At 42.9% G+C, this 16,702-nt stretch overlaps 24 non-coding genes across 24 annotated transcripts; all 24 read left to right on the top strand.

Annotated features, from left to right (window-relative positions):
* Positions 1–216: 216 nt before the first annotated feature.
* Positions 217–380, top strand: LOC133964042 (U1 spliceosomal RNA). Its single transcript, XR_009923516.1, has one exon. It is a non-coding gene; the product is annotated as a U1 spliceosomal RNA (small nuclear RNA).
* A 526-nt stretch (positions 381–906) lies between these two features.
* On the top strand, positions 907–1,070 carry LOC133963098 (U1 spliceosomal RNA). Its single transcript, XR_009922624.1, has one exon. It is a non-coding gene; the product is annotated as a U1 spliceosomal RNA (small nuclear RNA).
* A 526-nt stretch (positions 1,071–1,596) lies between these two features.
* LOC133964027 (U1 spliceosomal RNA) lies at positions 1,597–1,760 on the top strand. Its single transcript, XR_009923502.1, has one exon. It is a non-coding gene; the product is annotated as a U1 spliceosomal RNA (small nuclear RNA).
* A 525-nt stretch (positions 1,761–2,285) lies between these two features.
* LOC133964053 (U1 spliceosomal RNA) lies at positions 2,286–2,449 on the top strand. Its single transcript, XR_009923527.1, has one exon. It is a non-coding gene; the product is annotated as a U1 spliceosomal RNA (small nuclear RNA).
* Positions 2,450–2,976: 527 nt separating this feature from the next.
* On the top strand, positions 2,977–3,140 carry LOC133964064 (U1 spliceosomal RNA). Its single transcript, XR_009923538.1, has one exon. It is a non-coding gene; the product is annotated as a U1 spliceosomal RNA (small nuclear RNA).
* Positions 3,141–3,666: 526 nt separating this feature from the next.
* Positions 3,667–3,830, top strand: LOC133964075 (U1 spliceosomal RNA). The gene has a single exon (XR_009923549.1). It is a non-coding gene; the product is annotated as a U1 spliceosomal RNA (small nuclear RNA).
* A 525-nt stretch (positions 3,831–4,355) lies between these two features.
* Positions 4,356–4,519, top strand: LOC133963656 (U1 spliceosomal RNA). Its single transcript, XR_009923148.1, has one exon. It is a non-coding gene; the product is annotated as a U1 spliceosomal RNA (small nuclear RNA).
* A 526-nt stretch (positions 4,520–5,045) lies between these two features.
* LOC133964087 (U1 spliceosomal RNA) lies at positions 5,046–5,209 on the top strand. Its single transcript, XR_009923560.1, has one exon. It is a non-coding gene; the product is annotated as a U1 spliceosomal RNA (small nuclear RNA).
* A 525-nt stretch (positions 5,210–5,734) lies between these two features.
* On the top strand, positions 5,735–5,898 carry LOC133963926 (U1 spliceosomal RNA). Its single transcript, XR_009923404.1, has one exon. It is a non-coding gene; the product is annotated as a U1 spliceosomal RNA (small nuclear RNA).
* Positions 5,899–6,424: 526 nt separating this feature from the next.
* On the top strand, positions 6,425–6,588 carry LOC133964099 (U1 spliceosomal RNA). The gene has a single exon (XR_009923571.1). It is a non-coding gene; the product is annotated as a U1 spliceosomal RNA (small nuclear RNA).
* Positions 6,589–7,114: 526 nt separating this feature from the next.
* On the top strand, positions 7,115–7,278 carry LOC133963110 (U1 spliceosomal RNA). The gene has a single exon (XR_009922626.1). It is a non-coding gene; the product is annotated as a U1 spliceosomal RNA (small nuclear RNA).
* Positions 7,279–7,804: 526 nt separating this feature from the next.
* On the top strand, positions 7,805–7,968 carry LOC133964020 (U1 spliceosomal RNA). The gene has a single exon (XR_009923495.1). It is a non-coding gene; the product is annotated as a U1 spliceosomal RNA (small nuclear RNA).
* Positions 7,969–8,494: 526 nt separating this feature from the next.
* On the top strand, positions 8,495–8,658 carry LOC133964028 (U1 spliceosomal RNA). The gene has a single exon (XR_009923503.1). It is a non-coding gene; the product is annotated as a U1 spliceosomal RNA (small nuclear RNA).
* Positions 8,659–9,183: 525 nt separating this feature from the next.
* LOC133963355 (U1 spliceosomal RNA) lies at positions 9,184–9,347 on the top strand. Its single transcript, XR_009922858.1, has one exon. It is a non-coding gene; the product is annotated as a U1 spliceosomal RNA (small nuclear RNA).
* A 526-nt stretch (positions 9,348–9,873) lies between these two features.
* Positions 9,874–10,037, top strand: LOC133964111 (U1 spliceosomal RNA). The gene has a single exon (XR_009923581.1). It is a non-coding gene; the product is annotated as a U1 spliceosomal RNA (small nuclear RNA).
* A 526-nt stretch (positions 10,038–10,563) lies between these two features.
* Positions 10,564–10,727, top strand: LOC133963121 (U1 spliceosomal RNA). The gene has a single exon (XR_009922637.1). It is a non-coding gene; the product is annotated as a U1 spliceosomal RNA (small nuclear RNA).
* Positions 10,728–11,253: 526 nt separating this feature from the next.
* On the top strand, positions 11,254–11,417 carry LOC133964029 (U1 spliceosomal RNA). The gene has a single exon (XR_009923504.1). It is a non-coding gene; the product is annotated as a U1 spliceosomal RNA (small nuclear RNA).
* A 525-nt stretch (positions 11,418–11,942) lies between these two features.
* Positions 11,943–12,106, top strand: LOC133964123 (U1 spliceosomal RNA). Its single transcript, XR_009923593.1, has one exon. It is a non-coding gene; the product is annotated as a U1 spliceosomal RNA (small nuclear RNA).
* A 527-nt stretch (positions 12,107–12,633) lies between these two features.
* Positions 12,634–12,797, top strand: LOC133964135 (U1 spliceosomal RNA). The gene has a single exon (XR_009923604.1). It is a non-coding gene; the product is annotated as a U1 spliceosomal RNA (small nuclear RNA).
* Positions 12,798–13,323: 526 nt separating this feature from the next.
* On the top strand, positions 13,324–13,487 carry LOC133964146 (U1 spliceosomal RNA). Its single transcript, XR_009923615.1, has one exon. It is a non-coding gene; the product is annotated as a U1 spliceosomal RNA (small nuclear RNA).
* A 525-nt stretch (positions 13,488–14,012) lies between these two features.
* On the top strand, positions 14,013–14,176 carry LOC133963983 (U1 spliceosomal RNA). The gene has a single exon (XR_009923459.1). It is a non-coding gene; the product is annotated as a U1 spliceosomal RNA (small nuclear RNA).
* A 526-nt stretch (positions 14,177–14,702) lies between these two features.
* Positions 14,703–14,866, top strand: LOC133963669 (U1 spliceosomal RNA). Its single transcript, XR_009923160.1, has one exon. It is a non-coding gene; the product is annotated as a U1 spliceosomal RNA (small nuclear RNA).
* A 526-nt stretch (positions 14,867–15,392) lies between these two features.
* On the top strand, positions 15,393–15,556 carry LOC133963681 (U1 spliceosomal RNA). The gene has a single exon (XR_009923171.1). It is a non-coding gene; the product is annotated as a U1 spliceosomal RNA (small nuclear RNA).
* A 526-nt stretch (positions 15,557–16,082) lies between these two features.
* Positions 16,083–16,246, top strand: LOC133964157 (U1 spliceosomal RNA). Its single transcript, XR_009923626.1, has one exon. It is a non-coding gene; the product is annotated as a U1 spliceosomal RNA (small nuclear RNA).
* Positions 16,247–16,702: the final 456 nt, after the last annotated feature.

Genomic DNA, 16,702 nt, shown 5'->3' on the forward strand with positions numbered 1-16,702 from the left:
TTTTGCAGAGGAAATAAAAGGGCTGGAGACAAGGAAATTGGTAAACTAATTAGATGTCATTTCATGGATGTGTTTGCTTCACTCCAACAAGTTCTTCACCAAAAGGGGATGATGTGATACTGAAGGCCTTTGGATTCTGTAAATATGCATGGCAGGCACCATGAGCCTAACAACTGGGTCTAAGATACAAGAGCCTGTCTCCAATGCATCCAACTCATACTTACCTGGCAGGGGAGATACCATGATCATGAAGGTGGTTCACCCAGGGCGAGGCTCAGCCATTGCACTTCGGTTGTGCTGACCCGTGCGAATTCCCCAAATGTGGGAATCTCGACTGCATAATTTGTGGTAGTGGGGGACTGCGTCCGCGCTCTCCCCTGATCATTATGTTCAATTGCAATAAGAGCCCCACACTGGGCCTATTTTATATACTTTGATGTAGATATTTTGTGCTTCTGACACAACGCAATCTATAATGCCACTAATTGTGGTAGAAATATAATTTTAATGCAAATAGACTGGTTCACTCCTGTTCCAAGTAAACTGTTTTGATAAGTAATGTTTGCTAGAAATTCTTGTACTGCCTGTATGCTGATTTTTCCGAATTTAGAGCAGTTTGTGTTGTCTTTTGTGGTGATTTATCAGAGACGGCCAGGGCTTACCTTGTTGCTTTTCATCTAGGTTTTCTCTGTTTTGCAGAGGAAATAAAAGGGCTGGAGACAAGGAAATTCATAAACTAATTAGATGTCATTTCATAGAAGTGTTTGCTTCACTCCAACAAGTCCTTCACCAAACGGGGATGATGTGATACTGAAGGCCTTTGGATCTGTGAATTTGCATGGCAGGCACCGTGAGCCTAACAACTGGGTCTAAGATACAAGAGCCTGTCTCCAATGCATCCAACTCATACTTACCTGGCAGGGGAGATACCATGATCATGAAGGTGGTTCACCCAGGGCGAGGCTCAGCCATTGCACTTCGGTTGTGCTGACCTGTGCGAATTCCCCAAATGTGGGAATCTCGACTGCATAATTTGTGGTAGTGGGGGACTGCGTCCGCGCTCTCCCCTTATCATTATGTTCAATTGCAATAAGAGCCCCACACTGGGCTTATTTTATAGACTTTGATGTAAATATTTTGTGCTCCAGACACAATGCATCTATAATGTCACTGATTGTGGTTCAAGTATAATTTTACAGCAAATAAACGGGTTCACTCCTGTTCCAAGTTTGCTGTTTTGATAAGTAATGTTTGCTAGAAATTATTGTACTGCCTGTATGCTGATTTTTCCGAATTTAGAGCAGTTTGTGTTGTCTTTTGTGGTGATTTATCAGAGACGGCCAGGGCTTACCTTGCTGCTTTTCATCTAGGTTTTCTCTGTTTTGCAGAGGAAATAAAAGGGCTGGAGACAAGGAAATTGGTAAACTAATTAGATGTCATTTCATGGATGTGTTTGCTTCACTCCAACAAGTTCTTCACCAAAAGGGGATGATGTGATACTGAAGGCCTTTGGATTCTGTAAATATGCATGGCAGGCACCGTGAGCCTAACAACTGGGTCTAAGATACAAGAGCCTGTCTCCAATGCATCCAATTCATACTTACCTGCCAGGGGAGATACCATGATCATGAAGGTGGTTCACCCAGGGCGAGGCTCAGCCATTGCACTTCGGTTGTGCTGACCTGTGCGAATTCCCCAAATGTGGGAGTCTCGACTGCATAATTTGTGGTAGTGGGGGACTGCGTCCGCGCTCTCCCCTGATCATTATGTTCAATTGCAATAAGAGTCCCACACTGGGCCTATTTTATAGACTTTGATGTAGATATTTTGTGCTCCAGACACAATGCATCTATAATGCCACTAATTGTGGTAGAAATATAATTTTACAGCAAATAAACGGGTTCACTCCTGTTCCAAGTTTGCTGTTTTGATAAGTAATGTTTGCTAGAAATTCTTGTACTGCCTGTATGCTGATTATTCCGAATTTAGAGCAGTTAGTGTTGTCTTTTGTGGTGATTTATCAGAGACGGCCAGGGCTTACCTTGCTGCTTTTCATCTAGGTTTTCTCTGTTTTGCAGAGGAAATAAAAGGGCTTGAGACAAGGAAATTGATAAACTAATTAGATGTAATTTCATAGAAGTGTTTGCTTCACTCCAACAAGTCATTCACCAAAAGGGGATGATGTGATACTGAAGGCCTTTGGATCTGTGAATATGCATAGCAGTCACCGTGAGCCTAACAACTGGGTCTAAGATACAAGAGCCTGTCTCCAATGCATCCAACTCATACTTACCTGGCAGGGGAGATACCATGATCATGAAGGTGGTTCACCCAGGGCGAGGCTCAGCCATTGCACTTCGGTTGTGCTGACCCGTGCGAATTCCCCAAATGTGGGAATCTCGACTGCATAATTTGTGGTAGTGGGGGACTGCGTCCGCGCTCTCCCCTGATCATTATGTTCAATTGCAATAAGAGCCCCACACTGGGCCTATTTTATATACTTTGATGTAGATATTTTGTGCTTCTGACACAACGCAATCTATAATGCCACTAATTGTGGTAGAAATATAATTTTAAAGCAAATAGACTGGTTCACTCCTTTTCCAAGTTTACGGTTTTGATAAGTAATGTTTGCTAGAAATTCTTGTACTGCCTGTATGCTGATTTTTCCGAATTTAGAGCAGTTTGTGTTGTCTTTTGTGGTGATTTATCAGAGACGGCCAGGGCTTACCTTGCTGCTTTTCATCTAGGTTTTCTCTGTTTTGCAGAGGAAATAAAAGGGCTGGAGACAAGGAAATTGATAAACTAATTAGATGTCATTTCATGGAAGTGTTTTATTTCACTCCAACAAGTCCTTCACCAAAAGGGGATGATGTGATACTGAAGGCCTTTGGATCTGTGAATATGCATGGCAGGCACCGTGAGCCTAACAACTGGGTCTAAGATATAAGAGCCTGTCTCCAATGCATCCAACTCATACTTACCTGGCAGGGGAGATACCATGATCATGAAGGTGGTTCACCCAGGGCGAGGCTCAGCCATTGCACTTCGGTTGTGCTGACCCGTGCGAATTCCCCAAATGTGGGAATCTCGACTGCATAATTTGTGGTAGTGGGGGACTGCGTCCGCGCTCTCCCCTGATCATTATGTTCAATTGCAATAAGAGCCCCACACTGGGCCTATTTTATATACTTTGGTGTAGATATTTTGTGCTTCTGACACAACGCAATCTATAATGCCACTAATTGTGGTAGAAATATAATTTTAAAGCAAATAGACTGGTTCACTCCTTTTCCAAGTTTACGGTTTTGATAAGTAATGTTTGCTAGAAATTCTTGTACTGCCTGTATGCTGATTTTTCCGAATTTAGAGCAGTTTGTGTTGTCTTTTGTGGTGATTTATCAGAGACGGCCAGGGCTTACCTTGCTGCTTTTCATCTAGGTTTTCTCTGTTTTGCAGAGGAAATAAAAGGGCTGGAGACAAGGAAATTGATAAACTAATTAGATGTCATTTCATGGAAGTGTTTGCTTCACTCCAACAAGTCCTTCACCAAAAGGGGATGATGTGATACTGAAGGCCTTTGGATCTGTGAATATGCATGGCAGGCACCGTGAGCCTAACAACTGGGTCTAAGATATAAGAGCCTGTCTCCAATGCATCCAACTCATACTTACCTGGCAGGGGAGATACCATGATCATGAAGGTGGTTCACCCAGGGCGAGGCTCAGCCATTGCACTTCGGTTGTGCTGACCCGTGCGAATTCCCCAAATGTGGGAATCTCGACTGCATAATTTGTGGTAGTGGGGGACTGCGTCCGCGCTCTCCCCTGATCATTATGTTCAATGCAATAAGAGCCCCACACTGCGCCTATTTTATAGACTTTGATGTAGATATTTTGTGCTTCTGACCCAATGCAATCTATAATGCCACTAATTGTGGTAGAAATATAATTTTAATGCAAATAGACTGGTTCTCTCCTGTTCCAAGAAAACTGTTTTGATAAGTAATGTTTGCTAGAAATTCTTGTACTGCCTGTATGCTGATTTTTCCGAATTTAGAGCAGTTTGTGTTGTCTTTTGTGGTGATTTATCAGAGACGGCCAGGGCTTACCTTGTTGCTTTTCATCTAGGTTTTCTCTGTTTTGCAAAGGAAATAAAAGGGCTGGAGACAAGGAAATTCATAAACTAATTAGATGTCATTTCATAGAAGTGTTTGCTTCACTCCAACAAGTCCTTCACCAAACGGGGATGATGTGATACTGAAGGCCTTTGGATCTGTGAATATGCATGGCAGGCACCGTGAGCCTAACAACTGGGTCTAAGATACAAGAGCCTGTCTCCAATGCATCCAACTCATACTTACCTGGCAGGGGAGATACCATGATCATGAAGGTGGTTCACCCAGGGCGAGGCTCAGCCATTGCACTTCGGTTGTGCTGACCTGTGCGAATTCCCCAAATGTGGGAATCTCGACTGCATAATTTGTGGTAGTGGGGGACTGCGTCCGCGCTCTCCCCTGATCATTATGTTCAATTGCAATAAGAGCCCCACACTGGGCCTATTTTATATACTTTGATGTAGATATTTTGTGCTTCTGACACAACGCAATCTATAATGCCACTAATTGTGGTAGAAATATAATTTTAAAGCAAATAGACTGGTTCACTCCTTTTCCAAGTTTACGGTTTTGATAAGTAATGTTTGCTAGAAATTCTTGTACTGCCTGTATGCTGATTTTTCCGAATTTAGAGCAGTTTGTGTTGTCTTTTGTGGTGATTTATCAGAGACTGCCAGGGCTTACCTTGCTGCTTTTCATCTAGGTTTTCTCTGTTTTGCAGAGGAAATAAAAGGGCTGGAGACAAGGAAATTGATAAACTAATTAGATGTCATTTCATGGAAGTGTTTGCTTCACTCCAACAAGTCCTTCACCAAAAGGGGATGATGTGATACTGAAGGCCTTTGGATCTGTGAATATGCATGGCAGGCACCGTGAGCCTAACAACTGGGTCTAAGATATAAGAGCCTGTCTCCAATGCATCCAACTCATACTTACCTGGCAGGGGAGATACCATGATCATGAAGGTGGTTCACCCAGGGCGAGGCTCAGCCATTGCACTTCGGTTGTGCTGACCCGTGCGAATTCCCCAAATGTGGGAATCTCGACTGCATAATTTGTGGTAGTGGGGGACTGCGTCCGCGCTCTCCCCTGATCATTATGTTCAATGCAATAAGAGCCCCACACTGCGCCTATTTTATATACTTTGATGTAGATATTTTGTGCTTCTGACCCAATGCAATCTATAATGCCACTAATTGTGGTAGAAATATAATTTTAATGCAAATAGACTGGTTCACTCCTGTTCCAAGTAAACTGTTTTGATAAGTAATGTTTGCTAGAAATTCTTGTACTGCCTGTATGCTGATTTTTCCGAATTAAGAGCAGTTTGTGTTGTCTTTTGTGGTGATTTATCAGAGACGGCCAGGGCTTACCTTGTTGCTTTTCATCTAGGTTTTCTCTGTTTTGCAGAGGAAATAAAAGGGCTGGAGACAAGGAAATTCATAAACTAATTAGATGTCATTTCATAGAAGTGTTTGCTTCACTCCAACAAGTCCTTCACCAAACGGGGATGATGTGATACTGAAGGCCTTTGGATCTGTGAATATGCATGGCAGGCACCGTGAGCCTAACAACTGGGTCTAAGATACAAGAGCCTGTCTCCAATGCATCCAACTCATACTTACCTGGCAGGGGAGATATCATGATCATGAAGGTGGTTCACCCAGGGCGAGGCTCAGCCATTGCACTTCGGTTGTGCTGACCTGTGCGAATTCCCCAAATGTGGGAATCTCGACTGCATAATTTGTGGTAGTGGGGGACTGCGTCCGCGCTCTCCCCTTATCATTATGTTCAATTGCAATAAGAGCCCCACACTGGGCTTATTTTATAGACTTTGATGTAAATATTTTGTGCTCCAGACACAATGCATCTATAATGCCACTGATTGTGGTTCAAGTATAATTTTACAGCAAATAAACGGGTTCACTCCTGTTCCAAGTTTGCTGTTTTGATAAGTAATGTTTGCTAGAAATTATTGTACTGCCTGTATGCTGATTTTTCCGAATTTAGAGCAGTTTGTGTTGTCTTTTGTGGTGATTTATCAGAGACGGCCAGGGCTTACCTTGCTGCTTTTCATCTAGGTTTTCTCTGTTTTGCAGAGGAAATAAAAGGGCTGGAGACAAGGAAATTGGTAAACTAATTAGATGTCATTTCATGGATGTGTTTGCTTCACTCCAACAAGTTCTTCACCAAAAGGGGATGATGTGATACTGAAGGCCTTTGGATTCTGTAAATATGCATGGCAGGCACCATGAGCCTAACAACTGGGTCTAAGATACAAGAGCCTGTCTCCAATGCATCCAACTCATACTTACCTGGCAGGGGAGATACCATGATCATGAAGGTGGTTCACCCAGGGCGAGGCTCAGCCATTGCACTTCGGTTGTGCTGACCCGTGCGAATTCCCCAAATGTGGGAATCTCGACTGCATAATTTGTGGTAGTGGGGGACTGCGTCCGCGCTCTCCCCTGATCATTATGTTCAATTGCAATAAGAGCCCCACACTGGGCCTATTTTATATACTTTGATGTAGATATTTTGTGCTTCTGACACAACGCAATCTATAATGCCACTAATTGTGGTAGAAATATAATTTTAATGCAAATAGACTGGTTCACTCCTGTTCCAAGTAAACTGTTTTGATAAGTAATGTTTGCTAGAAATTCTTGTACTGCCTGTATGCTGATTTTTCCGAATTTAGAGCAGTTTGTGTTGTCTTTTGTGGTGATTTATCAGAGACGGCCAGGGCTTACCTTGTTGCTTTTCATCTAGGTTTTCTCTGTTTTGCAGAGGAAATAAAAGGGCTGGAGACAAGGAAATTCATAAACTAATTAGATGTCATTTCATAGAAGTGTTTGCTTCACTCCAACAAGTCCTTCACCAAACGGGGATGATGTGATACTGAAGGCCTTTGGATCTGTGAATTTGCATGGCAGGCACCGTGAGCCTAACAACTGGGTCTAAGATACAAGAGCCTGTCTCCAATGCATCCAACTCATACTTACCTGGCAGGGGAGATACCATGATCATGAAGGTGGTTCACCCAGGGCGAGGCTCAGCCATTGCACTTCGGTTGTGCTGACCTGTGCGAATTCCCCAAATGTGGGAATCTCGACTGCATAATTTGTGGTAGTGGGGGACTGCGTCCGCGCTCTCCCCTTATCATTATGTTCAATTGCAATAAGAGCCCCACACTGGGCTTATTTTATAGACTTTGATGTAAATATTTTGTGCTCCAGACACAATGCATCTATAATGTCACTGATTGTGGTTCAAGTATAATTTTACAGCAAATAAACGGGTTCACTCCTGTTCCAAGTTTGCTGTTTTGATAAGTAATGTTTGCTAGAAATTATTGTACTGCCTGTATGCTGATTTTTCCGAATTTAGAGCAGTTTGTGTTGTCTTTTGTGGTGATTTATCAGAGACGGCCAGGGCTTACCTTGCTGCTTTTCATCTAGGTTTTCTCTGTTTTGCAGAGGAAATAAAAGGGCTGGAGACAAGGAAATTGGTAAACTAATTAGATGTCATTTCATGGATGTGTTTGCTTCACTCCAACAAGTTCTTCACCAAAAGGGGATGATGTGATACTGAAGGCCTTTGGATTCTGTAAATATGCATGGCAGGCACCGTGAGCCTAACAACTGGGTCTAAGATACAAGAGCCTGTCTCCAATGCATCCAATTCATACTTACCTGCCAGGGGAGATACCATGATCATGAAGGTGGTTCACCCAGGGCGAGGCTCAGCCATTGCACTTCGGTTGTGCTGACCTGTGCGAATTCCCCAAATGTGGGAGTCTCGACTGCATAATTTGTGGTAGTGGGGGACTGCGTCCGCGCTCTCCCCTTATCATTATGTTCAATTGCAATAAGAGCCCCACACTGGGCTTATTTTATAGACTTTGATGTAAATATTTTGTGCTCCAGACACAATGCATCTATAATGCCACTGATTGTGGTTCAAGTATAATTTTACAGCAAATAAACGGGTTCACTCCTGTTCCAAGTTTGCTGTTTTGATAAGTAATGTTTGCTAGAAATTATTGTACTGCCTGTATGCTGATTTTTCCGAATTTAGAGCAGTTTGTGTTGTCTTTTGTGGTGATTTATCAGAGACGGCCAGGGCTTACCTTGCTGCTTTTCATCTAGGTTTTCTCTGTTTTGCAGAGGAAATAAAAGGGCTGGAGACAAGGAAATTGGTAAACTAATTAGATGTCATTTCATGGATGTGTTTGCTTCACTCCAACAAGTTCTTCACCAAAAGGGGATGATGTGATACTGAAGGCCTTTGGATTCTGTAAATATGCATGGCAGGTACCGTGAGCCTAACAACTGGGTCTAAGATACAAGAGCCTGTCTCCAATGCATCCAATTCATACTTACCTGCCAGGGGAGATACCATGATCATGAAGGTGGTTCACCCAGGGCGAGGCTCAGCCATTGCACTTCGGTTGTGCTGACCTGTGCGAATTCCCCAAATGTGGGAGTCTCGACTGCATAATTTGTGGTAGTGGGGGACTGCGTCCGCGCTCTCCCCTGATCATTATGTTCAATTGCAATAAGAGTCCCACACTGGGCCTATTTTATAGACTTTGATGTAGATATTTTGTGCTCCAGACACAATGCATCTATAATGCCACTAATTGTGGTAGAAATATAATTTTACAGCAAATAAACGGGTTCACTCCAGTTCCAAGTTTGCTGTTTTGATAAGTAATGTTTGCTAGAAATTCTTGTACTGCCTGTATGCTGATTATTCCGAATTTAGAGCAGTTTGTGTTGTCTTTTGTGGTGATTTATCAGAGACGGCCAGGGCTTACCTTGCTGCTTTTCATCTAGGTTTTCTCTGTTTTGCAGAGGAAATAAAAGGGCTGGAGACAAGGAAATCGATAAACTAATTAGATGTCATTTCATAGAAGTGTTTGCTTCACTCCAACAAGTCCTTCACCAAAAGGGGATGATGTGATACTGAAGGCCTTTGGATCTGTGAATATGCATGGCAGGCACCGTGAGCCTAACAACTGGGTCTAAGATACAAGAGCCTGTCTCCAATGCATCCAACTCATACTTACCTGGCAGGGGAGATACCATGATCATGAAGGTGGTTCACCCAGGGCGAGGCTCAGCCATTGCACTTCGGTTGTGCTGACCTGTGCGAATTTCCCAAATGTGGGAATCTCGACTGCATAATTTGTGGTAGTGGGGGACTGCGTCCGCGCTCTCCCCTTATCATTATGTTCAATTGCAATAAGAGCCCCACACTGGGCTTATTTTATAGACTTTGATGTAAATATTTTGTGCTCCAGACACAATGCATCTATAATGCCACTGATTGTGGTTCAAGTATAATTTTACAGCAAATAAACGGGTTCACTCCTGTTCCAAGTTTGCTGTTTTGATAAGTAATGTTTGCTAGAAATTATTGTACTGCCTGTATGCTGATTTTTCCGAATTTAGAGCAGTTTGTGTTGTCTTTTGTGGTGATTTATCAGAGACGGCCAGGGCTTACCTTGCTGCTTTTCATCTAGGTTTTCTCTGTTTTGCAGAGGAAATAAAAGGGCTGGAGACAAGGAAATTGGTAAACTAATTAGATGTCATTTCATGGATGTGTTTGCTTCACTCCAACAAGTTCTTCACCAAAAGGGGATGATGTGATACTGAAGGCCTTTGGATTCTGTAAATATGCATGGCAGGCACCATGAGCCTAACAACTGGGTCTAAGATACAAGAGCCTGTCTCCAATGCATCCAACTCATACTTACCTGGCAGGGGAGATACCATGATCATGAAGGTGGTTCACCCAGGGCGAGGCTCAGCCATTGCACTTCGGTTGTGCTGACCCGTGCGAATTCCCCAAATGTGGGAATCTCGACTGCATAATTTGTGGTAGTGGGGGACTGCGTCCGCGCTCTCCCCTGATCATTATGTTCAATTGCAATAAGAGCCCCACACTGGGCCTATTTTATATACTTTGATGTAGATATTTTGTGCTTCTGACACAACGCAATCTATAATGCCACTAATTGTGGTAGAAATATAATTTTAATGCAAATAGACTGGTTCACTCCTGTTCCAAGTAAACTGTTTTGATAAGTAATGTTTGCTAGAAATTCTTGTACTGCCTGTATGCTGATTTTTCCGAATTTAGAGCAGTTTGTGTTGTCTTTTGTGGTGATTTATCAGAGACGGCCAGGGCTTACCTTGTTGCTTTTCATCTAGGTTTTCTCTGTTTTGCAGAGGAAATAAAAGGGCTGGAGACAAGGAAATTCATAAACTAATTAGATGTCATTTCATAGAAGTGTTTGCTTCACTCCAACAAGTCCTTCACCAAACGGGGATGATGTGATACTGAAGGCCTTTGGATCTGTGAATTTGCATGGCAGGCACCGTGAGCCTAACAACTGGGTCTAAGATACAAGAGCCTGTCTCCAATGCATCCAACTCATACTTACCTGGCAGGGGAGATACCATGATCATGAAGGTGGTTCACCCAGGGCGAGGCTCAGCCATTGCACTTCGGTTGTGCTGACCTGTGCGAATTCCCCAAATGTGGGAATCTCGACTGCATAATTTGTGGTAGTGGGGGACTGCGTCCGCGCTCTCCCCTTATCATTATGTTCAATTGCAATAAGAGCCCCACACTGGGCTTATTTTATAGACTTTGATGTAAATATTTTGTGCTCCAGACACAATGCATCTATAATGTCACTGATTGTGGTTCAAGTATAATTTTACAGCAAATAAACGGGTTCACTCCTGTTCCAAGTTTGCTGTTTTGATAAGTAATGTTTGCTAGAAATTATTGTACTGCCTGTATGCTGATTTTTCCGAATTTAGAGCAGTTTGTGTTGTCTTTTGTGGTGATTTATCAGAGACGGCCAGGGCTTACCTTGCTGCTTTTCATCTAGGTTTTCTCTGTTTTGCAGAGGAAATAAAAGGGCTGGAGACAAGGAAATTGGTAAACTAATTAGATGTCATTTCATGGATGTGTTTGCTTCACTCCAACAAGTTCTTCACCAAAAGGGGATGATGTGATACTGAAGGCCTTTGGATTCTGTAAATATGCATGGCAGGCACCGTGAGCCTAACAACTGGGTCTAAGATACAAGAGCCTGTCTCCAATGCATCCAATTCATACTTACCTGCCAGGGGAGATACCATGATCATGAAGGTGGTTCACCCAGGGCGAGGCTCAGCCATTGCACTTCGGTTGTGCTGACCTGTGCGAATTCCCCAAATGTGGGAGTCTCGACTGCATAATTTGTGGTAGTGGGGGACTGCGTCCGCGCTCTCCCCTGATCATTATGTTCAATTGCAATAAGAGTCCCACACTGGGCCTATTTTATAGACTTTGATGTAGATATTTTGTGCTCCAGACACAATGCATCTATAATGCCACTAATTGTGGTAGAAATATAATTTTACAGCAAATAAACGGGTTCACTCCTGTTCCAAGTTTGCTGTTTTGATAAGTAATGTTTGCTAGAAATTCTTGTACTGCCTGTATGCTGATTATTCCGAATTTAGAGCAGTTAGTGTTGTCTTTTGTGGTGATTTATCAGAGACGGCCAGGGCTTACCTTGCTGCTTTTCATCTAGGTTTTCTCTGTTTTGCAGAGGAAATAAAAGGGCTTGAGACAAGGAAATTGATAAACTAATTAGATGTAATTTCATAGAAGTGTTTGCTTCACTCCAACAAGTCATTCACCAAAAGGGGATGATGTGATACTGAAGGCCTTTGGATCTGTGAATATGCATAGCAGTCACCGTGAGCCTAACAACTGGGTCTAAGATACAAGAGCCTGTCTCCAATGCATCCAACTCATACTTACCTGGCAGGGGAGATACCATGATCATGAAGGTGGTTCACCCAGGGCGAGGCTCAGCCATTGCACTTCGGTTGTGCTGACCCGTGCGAATTCCCCAAATGTGGGAATCTCGACTGCATAATTTGTGGTAGTGGGGGACTGCGTCCGCGCTCTCCCCTGATCATTATGTTCAATTGCAATAAGAGCCCCACACTGGGCCTATTTTATATACTTTGATGTAGATATTTTGTGCTTCTGACACAACGCAATCTATAATGCCACTAATTGTGGTAGAAATATAATTTTAAAGCAAATAGACTGGTTCACTCCTTTTCCAAGTTTACGGTTTTGATAAGTAATGTTTGCTAGAAATTCTTGTACTGCCTGTATGCTGATTTTTCCGAATTTAGAGCAGTTTGTGTTGTCTTTTGTGGTGATTTATCAGAGACGGCCAGGGCTTACCTTGCTGCTTTTCATCTAGGTTTTCTCTGTTTTGCAGAGGAAATAAAAGGGCTGGAGACAAGGAAATTGATAAACTAATTAGATGTCATTTCATGGAAGTGTTTTATTTCACTCCAACAAGTCCTTCACCAAAAGGGGATGATGTGATACTGAAGGCCTTTGGATCTGTGAATATGCATGGCAGGCACCGTGAGCCTAACAACTGGGTCTAAGATATAAGAGCCTGTCTCCAATGCATCCAACTCATACTTACCTGGCAGGGGAGATACCATGATCATGAAGGTGGTTCACCCAGGGCGAGGCTCAGCCATTGCACTTCGGTTGTGCTGACCCGTGCGAATTCCCCAAATGTGGGAATCTCGACTGCATAATTTGTGGTAGTGGGGGACTGCGTCCGCGCTCTCCCCTGATCATTATGTTCAATTGCAATAAGAGCCCCACACTGGGCCTATTTTATATACTTTGGTGTAGATATTTTGTGCTTCTGACACAACGCAATCTATAATGCCACTAATTGTGGTAGAAATATAATTTTAAAGCAAATAGACTGGTTCACTCCTTTTCCAAGTTTACGGTTTTGATAAGTAATGTTTGCTAGAAATTCTTGTACTGCCTGTATGCTGATTTTTCCGAATTTAGAGCAGTTTGTGTTGTCTTTTGTGGTGATTTATCAGAGACGGCCAGGGCTTACCTTGCTGCTTTTCATCTAGGTTTTCTCTGTTTTGCAGAGGAAATAAAAGGGCTGGAGACAAGGAAATTGATAAACTAATTAGATGTCATTTCATGGAAGTGTTTGCTTCACTCCAACAAGTCCTTCACCAAAAGGGGATGATGTGATACTGAAGGCCTTTGGATCTGTGAATATGCATGGCAGGCACCGTGAGCCTAACAACTGGGTCTAAGATATAAGAGCCTGTCTCCAATGCATCCAACTCATACTTACCTGGCAGGGGAGATACCATGATCATGAAGGTGGTTCACCCAGGGCGAGGCTCAGCCATTGCACTTCGGTTGTGCTGACCCGTGCGAATTCCCCAAATGTGGGAATCTCGACTGCATAATTTGTGGTAGTGGGGGACTGCGTCCGCGCTCTCCCCTGATCATTATGTTCAATGCAATAAGAGCCCCACACTGCGCCTATTTTATAGACTTTGATGTAGATATTTTGTGCTTCTGACCCAATGCAATCTATAATGCCACTAATTGTGGTAGAAATATAATTTTAATGCAAATAGACTGGTTCTCTCCTGTTCCAAGAAAACTGTTTTGATAAGTAATGTTTGCTAGAAATTCTTGTACTGCCTGTATGCTGATTTTTCCGAATTTAGAGCAGTTTGTGTTGTCTTTTGTGGTGATTTATCAGAGACGGCCAGGGCTTACCTTGTTGCTTTTCATCTAGGTTTTCTCTGTTTTGCAAAGGAAATAAAAGGGCTGGAGACAAGGAAATTCATAAACTAATTAGATGTCATTTCATAGAAGTGTTTGCTTCACTCCAACAAGTCCTTCACCAAACGGGGATGATGTGATACTGAAGGCCTTTGGATCTGTGAATATGCATGGCAGGCACCGTGAGCCTAACAACTGGGTCTAAGATACAAGAGCCTGTCTCCAATGCATCCAACTCATACTTACCTGGCAGGGGAGATACCATGATCATGAAGGTGGTTCACCCAGGGCGAGGCTCAGCCATTGCACTTCGGTTGTGCTGACCTGTGCGAATTCCCCAAATGTGGGAATCTCGACTGCATAATTTGTGGTAGTGGGGGACTACGTCCGCGCTCTCCCCTTATCATTATGTTCAATTGCAATAAGAGCCCCACACTGGGCTTATTTTATAGACTTTGATGTAAATATTTTGTGCTCCAGACACAATGCATCTATAATGCCACTGATTGTGGTTCAAGTATAATTTTACAGCAAATAAACGGGTTCACTCCTGTTCCAAGTTTGCTGTTTTGATAAGTAATGTTTGCTAGAAATTATTGTACTGCCTGTATGCTGATTTTTCCGAATTTAGAGCAGTTTGTGTTGTCTTTTGTGGTGATTTATCAGAGACGGCCAGGGCTTACCTTGCTGCTTTTCATCTAGGTTTTCTCTGTTTTGCAGAGGAAATAAAAGGGCTGGAGACAAGGAAATTGGTAAACTAATTAGATGTCATTTCATGGATGTGTTTGCTTCACTCCAACAAGTTCTTCACCAAAAGGGGATGATGTGATACTGAAGGCCTTTGGATTCTGTAAATATGCATGGCAGGCACCATGAGCCTAACAACTGGGTCTAAGATACAAGAGCCTGTCTCCAATGCATCCAACTCATACTTACCTGGCAGGGGAGATACCATGATCATGAAGGTGGTTCACCCAGGGCGAGGCTCAGCCATTGCACTTCGGTTGTGCTGACCTGTGCGAATTCCCCAAATGTGGGAATCTCGACTGCATAATTTGTGGTAGTGGGGGACTGCGTCCGCGCTCTCCCCTGATCATTATGTTCAATTGCAATAAGAGCCCCACACTGGGCCTATTTTATATACTTTGATGTAGATATTTTGTGCTTCTGACACAACGCAATCTATAATGCCACTAATTGTGGTAGAAATATAATTTTAATGCAAATAGACTGGTTCACTCCTGTTCCAAGTAAACTGTTTTGATAAGTAATGTTTGCTAGAATTTCTTGTACTGCCTGTATGCTGATTTTTCCGAATTTAGAGCAGTTTGTGTTGTCTTTTGTGGTGATTTATCAGAGACGGCCAGGGCTTACCTTGTTGCTTTTCATCTAGGTTTTCTCTGTTTTGCAGAGGAAATAAAAGGGCTGGAGACAAGGAAATTCATAAACTAATTAGATGTCATTTCATAGAAGTGTTTGCTTCACTCCAACAAGTCCTTCACCAAACGGGGATGATGTGATACTGAAGGCCTTTGGATCTGTGAATTTGCATGGCAGGCACCGTGAGCCTAACAACTGGGTCTAAGATACAAGAGCCTGTCTCCAATGCATCCAACTCATACTTACCTGGCAGGGGAGATACCATGATCATGAAGGTGGTTCACCCAGGGCGAGGCTCAGCCATTGCACTTCGGTTGTGCTGACCTGTGCGAATTCCCCAAATGTGGGAATCTCGACTGCATAATTTGTGGTAGTGGGGGACTGCGTCCGCGCTCTCCCCTGATCATTATGTTCAATTGCAATAAGAGCCCCACACTGGGCCTATTTTATATACTTTGATGTAGATATTTTGTGCTTCTGACACAACGCAATCTATAATGCCACTAATTGTGGTAGAAATATAATTTTAAAGCAAATAGACTGGTTCACTCCTTTTCCAAGTTTACGGTTTTGATAAGTAATGTTTGCTAGAAATTCTTGTACTGCCTGTATGCTGATTTTTCCGAATTTAGAGCAGTTTGTGTTGTCTTTTGTGGTGATTTATCAGAGACTGCCAGGGCTTACCTTGCTGCTTTTCATCTAGGTTTTCTCTGTTTTGCAGAGGAAATAAAAGGGCTGGAGACAAGGAAATTGATAAACTAATTAGATGTCATTTCATGGAAGTGTTTGCTTCACTCCAACAAGTCCTTCACCAAAAGGGGATGATGTGATACTGAAGGCCTTTGGATCTGTGAATATGCATGGCAGGCACCGTGAGCCTAACAACTGGGTCTAAGATATAAGAGCCTGTCTCCAATGCATCCAACTCATACTTACCTGGCAGGGGAGATACCATGATCATGAAGGTGGTTCACCCAGGGCGAGGCTCAGCCATTGCACTTCGGTTGTGCTGACCCGTGCGAATTCCCCAAATGTGGGAATCTCGACTGCATAATTTGTGGTAGTGGGGGACTGCGTCCGCGCTCTCCCCTGATCATTATGTTCAATGCAATAAGAGCCCCACACTGCGCCTATTTTATAGACTTTGATGTAGATATTTTGTGCTTCTGACCGAATGCAATCTATAATGCCACTAATTGTGGTAGAAATATAATTTTAATGCAAATAGACTGGTTCACTCCTGTTCCAAGTAAACTGTTTTGATAAGTAATGTTTGCTAGAAATTCTTGTACTGCCTGTATGCTGATTTTTCCGAATTTAGAGCAGTTTGTGTTGTCTTTTGTGGTGATTTATCAGAGACGGCCAGGGCTTACCTTGTTGCTTTTCATCTAGGTTTTCTCTGTTTTGCAGAGGAAATAAAAGGGCTGGAGACAAGGAAATTCATAAACTAATTAGATGTCATTTCATAGAAGTGTTTGCTTCACTCCAACAAGTCCTTCACCAAACGGGGATGATGTGATACTGAAGGCCTTTGGATCTGTGAATATG

This window comes from Platichthys flesus, chromosome 10 (genome assembly GCF_949316205.1).
Source record: "Platichthys flesus chromosome 10, fPlaFle2.1, whole genome shotgun sequence".
Classification (NCBI taxonomy): domain Eukaryota; kingdom Metazoa; phylum Chordata; class Actinopteri; order Pleuronectiformes; family Pleuronectidae; genus Platichthys; species Platichthys flesus.